Source organism: Trichosurus vulpecula, chromosome 4 (genome assembly GCF_011100635.1).
Source record: "Trichosurus vulpecula isolate mTriVul1 chromosome 4, mTriVul1.pri, whole genome shotgun sequence".
Lineage (NCBI taxonomy): Eukaryota > Metazoa > Chordata > Mammalia > Diprotodontia > Phalangeridae > Trichosurus > Trichosurus vulpecula.
In genome coordinates, this window is record NC_050576.1 from 6,923,676 (window position 1) to 6,938,853 (window position 15,178).

General features: G+C 38.9%; 1 non-coding gene across 1 annotated transcript; it reads left to right on the top strand.

Moving 5' to 3' along the window:
* Positions 1-834: 834 nt before the first annotated feature.
* LOC118849251 lies at positions 835-941 on the top strand. Its single transcript, XR_005010304.1, has one exon. It is a non-coding gene; the product is annotated as a U6 spliceosomal RNA (small nuclear RNA).
* Positions 942-15,178: the final 14,237 nt, after the last annotated feature.

Genomic DNA, 15,178 nt, shown 5'->3' on the forward strand with positions numbered 1-15,178 from the left:
CCATCAGTATTGAGGTAGTTGAAAGGAATATTTATGTTTATTTATATATGAGGGCAGGATAGGATAGAGGGAAATACAGTCTTTCACAAAATGACTTTCATGGAAGTATTTTGCGTGACTACACATGTATAACCTATATTTAATTACATACCTTCTCAATGAGGGTGAGTGGAGAGGATGGAAGGCAGAGAACGTGCAACTCAAAGTTTTAAAAGTGAACATTAAAAATTGTTTTATATGCAGTTAGGGAATAAGATATACTGGCAATGGGGTATAGAAATCTATTTTACCCTATAGGAAAATGGAAGGGAAGGGATTAAAAGAAGGTGGAAGGGTAGTGGTGATAGAAGGGAGGGCAGATTGAGGAAGGGATAATCAGAATGCATGCAGCTTTGGAGTAGGGAGAGGGGGGAGATGGGGAGAAAATTTGGAACTCTAAATCTTGTAGAAGTAAATATTGAAAACTAAAAGTAAATTAGTTAATAAAAAATGGAAAAAGTTTAGTGTTTGTGCTCTGGGTCATATAACTAAGATGTGTTGAAGTAAGCACTCATACCTAGTTCTCATTTCACACAAACTAGGGCCCTTTCTGTTTTACCAGGCTATAGGATTTATATCTACATTGCCTTCACTTGCTTTTCTTTTTTGGACAGGATTTAAGTCTTTTTCCCATGCCATTCATGCTGGCCTTTATCAACATGCTTCCTCAAATGTTGCACATCAGGACGTCATGATAAACACACTACCTGATAAGATCTGACCATGGCAGGTGACAGCAGTGGTACTAACTCAGAATCCCACCACCACCTTTCCCTCTCTTTAAACAGCATTGCTTTGCTCACTTTGGCAACACATATACTAAAATTGGAACAATACAGAGAAGATTAGCATGGCCCCTGCACAAGGATGACTCACAAATTCATGAAGCTGTCCATATTTTTTTCAGAAATGGGGAGAAAATTTGTAATTCAAACTCTTGCGAAAATCAATGCTGAAAACTAAAATATTAAATAAATTAAATAAATAATTTTTAAAAAAACATGAAAATGAGGTCGAAGAAGAAGTTCAGGGAATCTCAGATCATGAGGAAGATCTGAGGTCCACTTCATTAGCGGGGAATATGGACCCTTTAATAAAGTGTTATTGGTTCAGAAAAAAATATTTAAAATAATACATTTACATTTTAACAGTTACACAATTAATTCTATTTTTTTTAAAAAAAAAAGGTCAAAAGCTGACTGAATAAACCTTTGGGGTTCAGTTTTAAGATGATATTGAAGTGCCTCATAAGGTACCACTCTTTCATATGTTTTCATATACAATGTTTGGCTAATATGTTTATCATCCTATATGCTCTATTAAGCCACAATCACATCAAAAACTATCTATATTTCTGATTTTTAATAAGAGTTTAGATTAAAATTTTTATGGGATGAGAATATTTTTTGATTATATGTCCAATCCAAATACAATACAAGCAACCAGATATAAGAAAGCACTCTCTTCAATGACCAAATGGACAGGGCTTCCAGCAGTACTACCTTATTCCCCAAAGAGAAAACAAAAAATTCTGCCTAGTAGGTTTTTCCTCCTGCTATGTTGTCCAATACTAATTATAAAAAAGTACAGATGTAGCCCTTCTCAAAATGCAAAGGGACTGAGCAACATGCAAAGAACAACTATTTTTTATGCTTCCAAATTCTTAATCCTGTTTGGAGCTGTCCATGGGGGTTGATGGAAGCCTTGGACAGGAGAATTCCAATAAAAAAAATAAAAAAAAACAGCATTGCTGTTCATGCAGGCCAAGATCATGTTGCCTGTTTTAGCTGTTCTATCACAATGTTGGCCCCTATTGAGCTTTAAACCCATCAGGCAATGTAATACAGTGGGAAGAGGGAGTTTTGACGAAAAAATGACCTGAGTTTGGATATTCGCTCATCTAATTGCTACATGGTAACTCACTTTATCTCTCTGGGCCATGGCTTCCTATCTATAAAACAAGCTATTGGAATAGTTGGCCTCTCGTGGCCTTTCCATCTCTAAGTCTGTAGAACGATCCTATAATGCTATTCATACCCTTGTTAATTAGTCAGCATAGTGTAGGATGTGCTTTGAAAACAATCTCCCAATCCCCATTCACTCTAGCAATTTGGGTCTCCATGGGTCAGCTGCTAATGCTTCCCTCACAGTTTTAATTTTCTAGGGTATTAAATGATATTTTTCAAATGTAAATCAAATGAGCCCCCACAGGTGTGTCCCTCTATGACTATCAGTTGATATCTACTTATTGTGGCAGTACAGGTAGTAAAAAACTAGCTTCCTATATCTGTGACGCATTCTAACACCACTACACACAAAGCCTGATGACTGTCGTCAGGGGAAGATAGATTCATATGTAAAAAGCACATATAGTAAAGTGATATTTTCCAATTTGTGGAAATCCTTTGCTTGGAATCACCATTCTTTGTTATGATTTAGCTTTTCTTCTGACCTCTTTGTACAGATTTGAATCTGTTTTCCTCAATGCATCTAGTCTGTGGATAATCTGCATGGTTTGCTTTTCACACCTTAGGAAATATCCTTTACTTATTCATTTCTATCAGAACAATCAAGATATATTATTACCTGGTAAATATACCAGAGTATGGCATTGTATCACTTAGTTTAAGTAATATCATTTTATGGGTTATATGCTACCCTTACAAGGAATTCATATTATTATGTAAGTGTTGCATTGCTATACTCATGACTATGAAATCTCTATAGGGACAGTGGCTGTTTTATTAAAATTATCATTCTTTGTGTCACGGGCACCTAGCACAGTGCCTTGAAGATGGTAGATGTTTAATGAAGTCTTTTGAGTTCAACATAACTTCTCCAAAATAAGCAACTATAAAACACCATGGCAGAACAGAAGGAACACTTTTGACTTGTGGTTAAGAGGAATGAGTTTGAATCCTTGCAAAGAAATTTTACTTTTCAGCATCTAAATTTCCACATCTGGAAAATGAGAACACAGATATGCTTAAGAATGTGTTGTGCATATTTTGTTTTCAAAGTGAAACTGCTAAATTAATGTTTGTTGTGTTTAGGGTAGTAGCACTAATCTTAATAGATGTATTTGCGGAAGGGAAGTCAATAGACAGGACCAAGGTTCTAGAGCTGGAAACAACCTCAGAGGCCATTTAGTTTTCTTCTCCTATTTTAACGATGAGGAAATTAATTTTCCCATAAGTTAAGTGAATTATCCAAGACTACAAAGGTAGTAAGCCTTAGTCAGGAGAAATAAAATAAGGAGCCATGACTGCAAATTCAGTTAGCTTTCTACTGAATAAGTAAATCTGAACATATTTTAAAAATATTTTATTTTGGAAGAATATGGAAAATATTACCATCTTTTTATTGTAGAAACTATGAGCACTATACATTTAGACATCATAATGAGGATCTGAACAAATGGGTCTGCTAGGTAAACAGCATCTATGAAAAATGAAAATTAACTTCATTTATTTATATCAGCTTAAATATTAAATCAGGGAAACTTCGAGCCTGTCAGTACAGTTCAGATATGACCATGAGGCTGTGGCTAAAAGTGTTTTGGAAATTAAATGCTAGTCTGGGGAAGAATTTTTTTTTATATTCCAGAGAGCACAAGTTAAAAATTCACAAGCCAACAATTCATTTTTGCAAAATATCTTTGTACCCAGAGTCGCATAACAGTGTGTTGGTCATTGGACAAATTTTTCACATTTAGAATAGAGACAGTTGAATTAGTGCTTACAGGTGGTCTCAAGAATAGTGGATGTAATACTTAGCACGCCCTTTTCTGCCACTTTATCACTATCACTACCAAAGTAGAGGAAAGCCACACTAAACTGAACACCATTTGGTCTTTATTATTTTTTACGAGTCGTCCAAGATGCTCAATAAAATGACCACGTGCCTTCTTGATACCAACACACAGTGCCAACCTATTAAGTGCCTATTGGCGTTAATCAAGGCTTATTCATTCACTGTCTGATTGTATGAACGAACCAGGGAAGCCCAAGCTGAATGGGCCACATTTTTTTAGACAGTAAGGATTTCTTTTTCAAGAAATGAAAAAAAAAGGAAAGCTACTGAGCCATTAGAAAAATTCATGGATTATGTTACTACTGATGAGGGAGACCATACAGTTTCTGCCTTATTCTTCTTTCTCTTCTCTACAATACCATTTTAACAATCATCTCTATAGGTAATTCTTGTTGTTGATCAGTGGTTTTTCGGTTGTCTCCAACTCAACATGACCCCATGACCCCTGGAGTGGTTTGCCATTTCCTTCTCCAGCTTATTTTACAGAAGAGAAAACAGAGACAAAGAGGGTTTAGTGACTTGCCCAAGGTCACACAACTAGTAAGTTGCTGAGGCTGGATTTGAACTCAGGAAGATGAGTCTCTGTGTTTTCCAGCCCAGTGCTCTATCCACTGCACAACCTATCTGCTGCCTACATAGGTAAATAACACAAGTTTCATAAATAACACAAGGTATTATCTATGATAAAGACAAAAACACCAACAGCTAGATTCACATAGAGATTTTAAGGCTTTCAAATACTTCCCCCCACAAAATAAAGGTCTCATTTCATTGTTACAATAACCTGGGGGGAGGGGTGGTGCTATTATCATCCCCATTTTATTGACTAGAAAACAAAGCAGAGGCACACTAAAGATTAAATGAGTTTCCCGGCATCACAAAGTGAGTCTGAGTCTAGATTTGAATGAAAGTCTTCCTGACTCCAGGCCAAGGACTCAATCCCCTCTGCCACCTAGCTCCCCACGTCATAAGGAAACAGAATGGTTTTTACAAATAACATTTTTAATAGTTTTATTTAATAGGGTGTGTGTGTGTGTGTGTGTGTGTGTGTGTGTGTGTGTGTGTGTGCTTGCAGATCCCAATACATACAATGCTATCCTCGGAGTTAGGAAGAGCTAGATTCAAGCCCAGCACTTACAGTTTGACTATCGGGAAACAGTATACTCTGGTGAAATGTCTCTGGCTTCTGGTGACAAAGGACCTAGGTTTGGATCCTGCTTCTCATACCTACTACCTGTGGCACCATTTGAAAATCATTAGCCTTCCCTTGGACTCAATTTCTTCATTTGGAAATTGAGAATGGTGGAATGAGATGGCTTCTTTGGTTCCTTCTGAGATATAATTTATTTGTGTTCTAAGGTACCCTCTCACACTGCATATTTCAGATTAGGGAAGAGTATCTGAAATTTCCTACAAGCTATGAAATCACAGTTGCAGTCCATTTCCCTCTATTTCTGTATATGTTCAGTCATTTTCAGTCGTATCTAAGTCTTCATGACCTCATGTGGGGTTTTTCTTGGCAATGATACTGCAGTGGTTTACCCTTTCCATCTTCAGCACATTTTACAGATGAGGAAAATAAGGCATATAGTGTTAAGTGACTTGCTCAGAGTCACACAGCCAGTAAATGTCTGAGGCCCGAGTCTGGACTCAGGAAGACTCATCTCCTGTCCAGGCCTGACACTCTATCCACTTAACTACCTAGATGCTCCATCCCTATATATAATTCTCCCCAAATCATCACATCTTCCCCATCCCAGAGAAATACATACTATTAAGAAAAAAAAAAAGAAGTGAGGGGAATAGTTCAACAAACTAGCAAGCATGCCAACCAAGTTCAACATTTCATAGAATGGTCCACTACAATAATCCCCCATAATCCCAAGTTGATCTTTTGGAGAGAAACTTGGTCATTGTAATTGAGAAATATATTTTTTTTATTTCTTGTTATTCTTTCTATTTTCATATTTAGAGTAATAGTGCATTTCATTTTCCTGGTTCTGCTTAATTCATTTTGCATCAATCCCTTTGTCTCCTTGTGATTCTCTACTTTCATCATTTTCATTGTTTTCTGCATATTTTTTGTCATATTCAACTACACCCATGGGACACCAATTGATTTTCCATAGGAGAATACATTCAAATCAACTCAATTTAATAAGTATTTAGAAAATTCATACCAAGTACAAGGAAGTATGTGAGATGTTGGGTGTAGAAACTTGAAAGTGTCAGTCCCTGATCTCAAGGATCTTCCATGCTATGGTAAGAAATATTACCTAGGGAACATTAGCCAGGTCCATGCAGAGATTTCATGGGATCCAGTTACTTGGATGGGGATAGAGTTCATCTTTGGTTTCAGTAACTTCTAGCTGAAAATTTTCACTTCCCTTGTGAGTGTAGGTAATAATATATTGGGGTTCCTTGGCTTTGCCAGATTGCCAAAGGGTTCATGACCCCCAAAAGACAAGGAGAGAATACAACATGCATTATATGAACACACATGCATGTATGTGTGATATGTGTACGTGTATGACATACTGAGTCCTCCCAGAGAATACAGCTCTCTTTATTGAAGTTATTTTGTAGTAGACACATAAACATATATATCTACACACAGAGAGATACACACACACACAGAGATACACACACAATGTATCAAGGTGGTGCAGTGAATAGAGAGCTAGACTTGGAGTAAGGAAGCTGAGTACAAATCTCGCCTCAGACACTGGCTAGTCGTGTGACCCTATCTAAATCACTTAATCACTGACTGTGTCAACTCAATTGTAAAATGAGGACAATAGCACATACCTTTCAGGAATGTTTCCTCATCTGTAAAATGAACTAGAGAAGGAAATGGAAAACCACTCCAGTATATTTGCCAAGAAAATCCCAAATGGAGTCACAAAGAGACAGACATGGCTGAAAGCACTGTGCAACAAAAACAAAGGATTAAATGAGATATTTGGAAAGTCCTTAGCACAGTACCTAGAACATAGTAAATACTTGTTAAAATTTATACACATTTATCTCTATATACACACATATATATGTTTTATACAGATATAATGTGAGTACATGTTCACATATGTGAGTATATATATATATATATGGATAGAGATATATGGATAGATATAGATATATTTATAGATAGAGATAGAAATAGAGATATACACACATGTATATACACATGTATACATATATACACATATACATATATACATGCATATATACACATATAGATATACAGACACACACTCTCACACACATACACATACATATATATTACACTATGTGTAGGCATATACACATAGAGAATACAAGATACTACTGTACCTTCTTGAAGATTAGATAGAAATATTTGTTCAAGGGTAAAAATCTAGCCTTAAAGTATCACCTTAGAAGGGAATCATCCATGTATATGCTAAAAGCAGAACTAATTTTACCATGACAAAGAAAACTCTTTAACCATCCTGTTTTCAGTATCAACTCAGACAAGAAAAGGGAGCTTTACATTAGCAGCTTTATTAGAGGTGCTTCCTCTAATAAAGACTGTACAACAGAGAGTTCAAGTGGAAGAGGATTTCCCTAGAGATCAGCAAATAGTACAAGGCTGTGTGTGTGTGTGTGTGTGTGTGTGTGTGTGTGTGTGTGTGTTAGACCAGTGTGGCAGTCAAGGTAAGACTTTGGACTCTTCAGAGTTATACTTTTAATTGCATAAAATAAAATATAAATTATTTCAAATGAAATCAAATGTGTCAATGTAGAGTTATCCATTTTAATGGGTGCACACCTCATTCCTGCCATCAATGGGGAAGGTCTCTTGTTTTTTGATTTCCTAGACTACCACAGGTCTTACAAAATAGAGATTCATGGTACACAAGAGAGTCCAACCTAATAAGCCTCATGGGACAGAAAAGATTCCAATTAGATGAAGAATGCCTCTTATCCATATTAAGAAATGCAGTCTCATAGGTAGTCCATTGAGATGGTCTATCACTACCCATCTCTTAGATAGACACTAATGATGAGCCATGTGTCAGATCCACAACTGAACAGAAAGAAGAAAACTAGGGGAATTGTTTTGGTAAATTGCACCATGCTCACAATGATTTTCAGCTCCTCCCTAATATAATCTTCACCTGTTTTTCCAATAAAATTGTGGCTGTGAATTCTGGAATATCATAGTCTTTAAGGAATCAAAACTGCAGATGACCCCAAAAGCAATGGAGAGATCAAATGGTGAAAGTAATTAGACTGTTGGATGTTAACAAAAAAACTTAAAAAATGAATATTTCACCCCCCCCAAAAAAAAAAACTTCATCCAGTAGATATATCTCTAAATAAGAGGTGGTCTTAAGAAGTAGAAAGAGTGAGAGGTGATTGAGGGAGAGGGCAATCGATATAGGCATACATAAAGAATGTTAACAGAACCACAGGAATTCACCTCACAAACCTTGAGTGGGCTCCGTATGGAGAGCTAATGTAAGTAAATGGACAAGAGACATCAAGGTGTGAAGAACAAAGCACAGACATGGAGTCAGAAAGGCCTGTGTGACCCTAGGAAACTCATTTAACTTCTCTGGGCCTCAGTCTCTTAATGTGTAAAACAAGGTTTTTGGACTTCAGTTACCTCTAAGATCTCATTCATCTGTGGTTCTTTGATCCTAGAATGGAAACACATGAATTTTGTATGGTCTGCTACCATCAGAGAGAATACTCAAATGGATCAAATTATGGATTCATTCAATCATTAAAATAAGAGTAAAAAAAATTCAATTATCAGTCATTCAGCTAATTTGCATACTGGAATGAGCTGTAGATCTGGAGTCAAGAAGACTCATTGAAGTTCAGTATCAGACATTTATTAGCTGTATGACCCTGGGTAAGTCACTGAATGAAGAAGAAAATGGTAAACCACTCCTGTGTCTTTGCCAAGAAAGCCCCAAATGGGGTCATAAAAAGTCAAACGTGACTGAACCAACTCAACCACCACAACAACAAAGCATTGAGTCTCTTTTAGCCTCAGGTAGCTCGTCTGTAAAATAAGGGCACTCCCCTTCTGGCAGGGGAAGGGGGCGGTGGTGCTGAGGATAAAGCAGGATAACACCTGTAAAGCATTTTGCAAACATTAAAACCCTCCATAAATGCTGTCTTTTCTATTTAAGTCTTTATTAGGGCTTAGGCACTCTGCTAACCACTGCGATATAAATAACAGAAAGAAATGTGTATCTGCTCTCAAGGAGTTTATATTTAATGAGAGAGAACATGTGCACAAATCAGTACATACAAGATCAATGGAAGGTGGAGTCTTACAGGGTGTTTTAGCAGCAGCCAGTATAATCAGGAAAGGTTTCAGGAGTAGCGAGGGTTCTAAAAGAGTCTTGAAGGGAACTATGGATTCAAAGAGCAGAGGGGCAGAGGCAAGGGAAGGGAATAAGTATTTATACAGCACCTACTGTGTGCCAGGCACTAAGCATTTTACAGATATTATCTCATCTGTTTCCACTAAGTGCATTACAAATATTATCTCATTTGTTCCTCACAATAAACTTTGAGTAGGTCCTATTATTATGAACTTTTTATGGTTGAGGATCCTGATACAGACAGAGGATAGTTGATTTGCCCAGGGTCACACAGCTAATAAATGATTGTCTGGTTTTGTACTGAGTTCTTTCTGACTCCAGGTCCAGTGTTCCACCAGCTTCCATCCACTATATTGTCATGGACAATGATATGGTACATGTGAGAAACAAAGAGTAAGACATTGTAGCTCAATTAAAGAGTGTGTGGATACAAGCAATGGATGAGAAGGCATGAAATCATGAAACACAGCCTTCTCTGAGTACTCAAATTCTCAGGTGCTCCAGAGGGCAGTGTACACGGGGGCATAAAGAGAGGTGGTTAAGTAGGCTGGAACATGTTGTCCATGATGACTGACTTGGGTCATGAAATTATATAAAAGTTATCCTGAAGAAAGCACGTGGTCTGTACAGCCAGAGGAGAGGAGAATGCAAGGTTGGCCCAAGTGTCATACTCATCCTCACAAAATGGCAAAATGCCTAGAGAACACCCTCTCACACAATGGAGAATTCATCTCTCGAAGATTTTAGGGGACCAAGAATCACACAAGAAGTCATTCTCCCTTCCCATTCCTCGAAGTTAGGAGGGAATACCCACTTCACTCAGATATTGGATCCATTGAAGTGCTGGCCTACAGCAATGCAAGTGCTTCCAGAAAAGGGTAGGGTAGAAGTCAACAAGAAAAAAAAAAAAGAATCAGCCCATAGCTCTGTGGTGCTGTGGTCACTCAAATGTTCCAGACAAATGCTAGCTGAATGTACCAGAGAGTGCAGAGCAGCAGCACCACCAGCAAAAGGAAAATAAAAGGAGAATAACAAGGATCCATGTCGGACCTGTCATGTTATCTAGGTTTAGCAGATGCGTCGCATTTGCTATTGCACCCTAAAAACCACTGGACCTTTCCATCTGCTTTGGGTGCCATCTCTCCTCGACACGAGGGACCATCTTCCTTTCCTAGTTCTGTCTTCAGCCCTTAGCACAGTACTTTGAATGGAGGACTCGGTTAACAAGTGTTTGTTCATTCATTTTAGATAAAGACTCAAGCGGAACGTGAGAAACTTCCCTGCGGAGGAATCCTGGGGCATTTTCAAACAGCTACTGGTCAGAATCAACCTGTGTTTGTGAGACATACATGTGTATATCCTTTCGCGATCCTCACGGAGGGGAATTAATCTCTCACCCATCATTCCCCATGAACAGCTGAGGAAAACTGTGTTTTATAATATTTGGATGATACTCGTTCTTGTTAGGTTAAAGAGGGATACAACCATGTCTCAGAGGATGGACCAGAAAACTTGGGACATCCCTGCCAACTCTGGAATCCTATCACCTAACAGTTTTGATGAAGCCTGCTACAGCGCAGGAATCTGTCTGCATGAAGCTCTCCTAAGAGACCGCCGTCAAGGTTTTCATTGTGATCTAACTCTTGGATTTACAGCCTCTGTAGTTCCAGTCTCACTTCACAGAGTCACATGGAAATGTGGACACTGTCATATTATTTGGCACTGAGCACGTTGGTGGTGGTGATGCTTTTGTTAAAGGGGCATCCACATAAGGGACTTCATTCCAGCCACAAACTGACCCAATAACGACAAGGAGCCACAAGATGAAAAGGACCTTAGCATTTTTCCCCCTCAAAATGTATCCTAGCAGTTCATGCAAGTTATCCTTTAAACAGGAAAGGGTTTGCGTTTTTTTAATCTCATTATTAATTTTCTGAACTCGTCTAGTTCTCTTCCAGTCTGAACAAACCCGCCTAGAAGTAATTTTCAGTTGTCCAGGTGCCCCAACCCTAAGCCAGTTTAATTCAAATTGAGAATCAATTATGGCCCAAGTTAGGCAGCTATTATTCACATGTCATATTTATAAGGGCTCCCTGACTGTCTTTTGCAGGAATTACAAAGTACTCTCATTAGCTCTTTTTATTAGGTACTGGGTCCTGTCTTGCCCAAAACTACTCATGCCAAGACAGTTAATAGTATGAAATATGAAATTGGGTACAATCATTCACATATCAAAAAGCAAATGTGAATTTAAATTCTAATTCCTTCAGTAATAATGATCTTATTTCTACCGTCAAAGAAACATCAAGGGAGCAACTCCTAGTTATTATACCAATGAAAGCATCCTTATCACATTTCCCTTTCCAACATCCCTTAGCTATTCAAACTCCAGTTCAAAAAAGCACAAGTGGAAACTAAACCACCTAATGGCACTAGAAACTTTTCTAATCAGGTAGCTTATTTTCCCTTCCAAATAATCTCTTGAACTAGGACCTGAGGAACTAGGAACTAGGGATTTCTGAACTTCCTCTTCTCCAATATTCTCTCTTCCAGCTCCATGGAGGTTGCGTGGTAGTGGTTTTTCCAAGTGGTTCTCCATTTAAAGAATTCCCTCCCTCCCCAGCACCTAAAGAATCAATTCCTTTTGCTATTAGAGACAACTTAGATGCAATCTTCCACATAAGGTCCTTCTTGATTTTCCCTAGTGATCAGAGGTCCCTCATTAAATCATTTTGATACAATTTTACATGGGTAACGGTGAGCATATTGCATGGAGAAGAGTCCTCAAAACTAGAAAGAGTTGGATTCACATGTCAGCTTTGAAAAATACTGATCATATATCCCTGGGCAAATCTCTGAGCCTCTCAGTGCCCTAGATAGCTCTACGATTCTAAGTTGTATAGAAAATGGTAATGTGTACCACCAGTGGGAATTCCTCTTCAAGAATTCATTCCACTAAAAAAATCACAAATCTTTACTCAAACAATATTTTAAAAACCCTTTTATTTACCCATTAGTATATTGAATATGATGTATCTGCTGCTGCCCACTACAAAAAAAAGGAGTGAGGAGGAGGAGGAGGAGGAGGAAGAGGAGGGGGAGGTTGAAGAGGAGGAAGAGGAGAAGGATGAGGAGGAGGAGGAGGAGGAGGAGGAGGAGGAGGAGGAGGAGGAGCCCAAGACTTTCTGACTCCCAGGCTTGGTCGCTGCTCACCATGGCAATATGCCTCTTTCCTAGCAGGCATGTCCTAAATGCAGACTGAATTGATTTAAAACCAAAGATTGTTTTTTGTTTGTTTGTTTATTAAAGAGCCTCTCACAAAGAGTGAGGTTATTTAAAAAAGGACTTTGAGTTAAGGCGTGTATTCTTAAACAAGGCCCCTGAATATTTGTGGTTCAGTCATTCAGTCGTTTTTGACATTTCTTGACCCTGTGGACTGCACTGTCCATGGAGTTTTCTTGGCATAGATACCATAGTGATTTGTTGTTTGCTCCTTCAGCGGATAAAGGCAAACAGAAGTTAGGTGACTTTCACAGGGTCACAGAGCTAGGAAGTATCTGAGGCCTGATTTGAACTCAGGTCTCCCTGACTCCAAGACCCTGAGTCTCCCAGCTGTTCCCCCATGTATATAATATGCGTATACGTTTATATGTGACTATTATATACACATACATATAGACCTTTCTGTTTCATTGTTTCGCCTTTATAATCTACTATTATATGTTATTACATTAATTATTTTTCCCCTGAGGATTCTATAGACTCCAGAAGACTGCTAAGGGTTCCATGTTTACGTCTGTATATAGATGGATGGATAGATAGACAGGTATAGATAGAGATATAGAGATATAGATATAGATAGAGACATAAAGATATAGATAGATATAGATATGTGTATTTGTGCTGGGTGACACAGCAGGATTACGTATTGTGACTGGAATAAGGAAGATCTGCATTCAAATCCAGCCTCACATACTTGCTAGCTGCGTGACCTTGGGTAAGTCACTTGACCTTTCTCAGGTTTAGTTTCCTCATTTATAAAATGGGGATAATAATTGTACCCATGTCCAAAGGTTGTTGTTAAGATCAAATGCTATATTTGTAAAGCACTCAGCACTGTGCCTGACACATAGTAAGCGCTATATGAATGGTATTTATCATTATTATTACAGATACATATACACATATACGGCATATATGTAAAAGTATATGTGGATGTGTTTGTCTGTATCTATATAGACATATCAGTAGGCCATGCCTTTATTGACTTTAATTTCATCTCCTAAGGGTTCTGATCAAAGCCGAGATATCTGCCCCCCCCCCCACCTTTCCCATGAACAGCTCCAAAATATAGCCCAGCGATGGAAGTATGGTGTTAAAAGTCTCCCACATATGCCTCCATGAAACCCTGCTGCACCTGAACTTGGTATTTTTCCATTTATTCCTCTCAAAAGGATAAATAGCCAAGTCAATGCTTGAAGCCTTTAAACCCCAAGTTCTAAGAAATCTGGTATCTTCAGAGTGAATACCCAGAACGTCTAGATGAGCTTTTAGGAAATGTGGCTTTAGAGAAGGAAAGGCAGGGAACCAGAAAGGCTTTTAAAGCCTCTTTTTTTTTTTTTTTCTTTGCCAGATGAAAGGTAGAAACTGTGTGGTTTAAAGATGAGTATTGGAATGCTGACTTTTCTAGTGGTGATGGCGTGGCATGACTGAGTGAATAACTGCCTGTCTCTTGTTTTCTAGGTCTATAAACTAGGAATAGGTATTGCTTCCTCATGATGGAGTTTGCAAAAGTAACGTGCTTTGCGAACTTAGGCTGAAAATTGTTATATAACTGGAAAGGATTACAGAAAACAAGACAAACAAACAAAAACAAACACCACTTTGCCTTTAAATAGAAAGAATCTCGCTTTTAGTTTCCAAGCCAGGGAGAGATGCTATACATACTAAACTAGTCCTTCCCTGGGAACAGAAAAAAAAAAAGTCCATTTTTGCCCGGGACTTTCAAGATGTCAGATCTCTGGGAAGCAGCAGCTCGGAGAGACTACTTTTCCAAGATCTTACTGGAAAACACTGGCTTCCGATCACTTAGCATAGAAATTTGCACGGAAGGAGGACAGCATCACCAGCCAACGCAGTGTCGTGTGCTTACCTTCATTCAAGATTTAGATCATGCCGACTGAGGAGGCTGTATACAACACCCGTGTCTGTGCCATGTGAACCTTCTGGATTCCTTACTCTGTGTCAGATCTTTCTGAGTGTCGTTCATCTCTCTGACCACCCATGCTCGGGGTGCGGGGGGCGAGGGGTGTGCAGCCCGGTCCCAGGATGCCAGTGTTGTCTATGTATTTGGCATCAATATTAGCGAGTGTCTCACTTGACAATTACTTCTCTAGCATACCAGACGGTAAGGAAAATGTTTTCATTCAGCCACAAATGACTAACATTTTATTGATATTTGAGAATGCGGTGGAACCTACCGCACTCCGAGTTTCTAGGCAGGCTAAGAGAGTTAAGCCTGAATACTAATGGCATTGGGAACTCCTGCTGCAGAACCCTGCGTTAATTGCTAAGCCTCCAAGTTCAAGTTTGGGGAGAGGGGATTCGGGAGGAGGGTAGGTCTGCAGTCTAGGAGCTCTCTCGACGTTCACCAGCTGGGGGGAGGGTCGGTGATGATGACTGTCTCCCCCAAACCCCAGCATGCACTCCCTGAATCCCATGGAAAGTCCTCAGAGCGAGAGCAATGGAAAGCATCAGGACAGATTCCCTGGTCCACAGCTTGGTGCAGGGAGGCAGCCCAAGGCTGACCCCTGCAGAGATTATGGCTCTCTGCCGGCTTTGCCGGAGATCCAGCTAATGTCAGAGATAGCGAGGGGAGGATGGGGGCGGGGGGAGGTTTTGCTTTATTTATTTTTTTCACCCAGCGAAGACAAGACGAACCTAGGAAGGTTTTCTTAGACTGC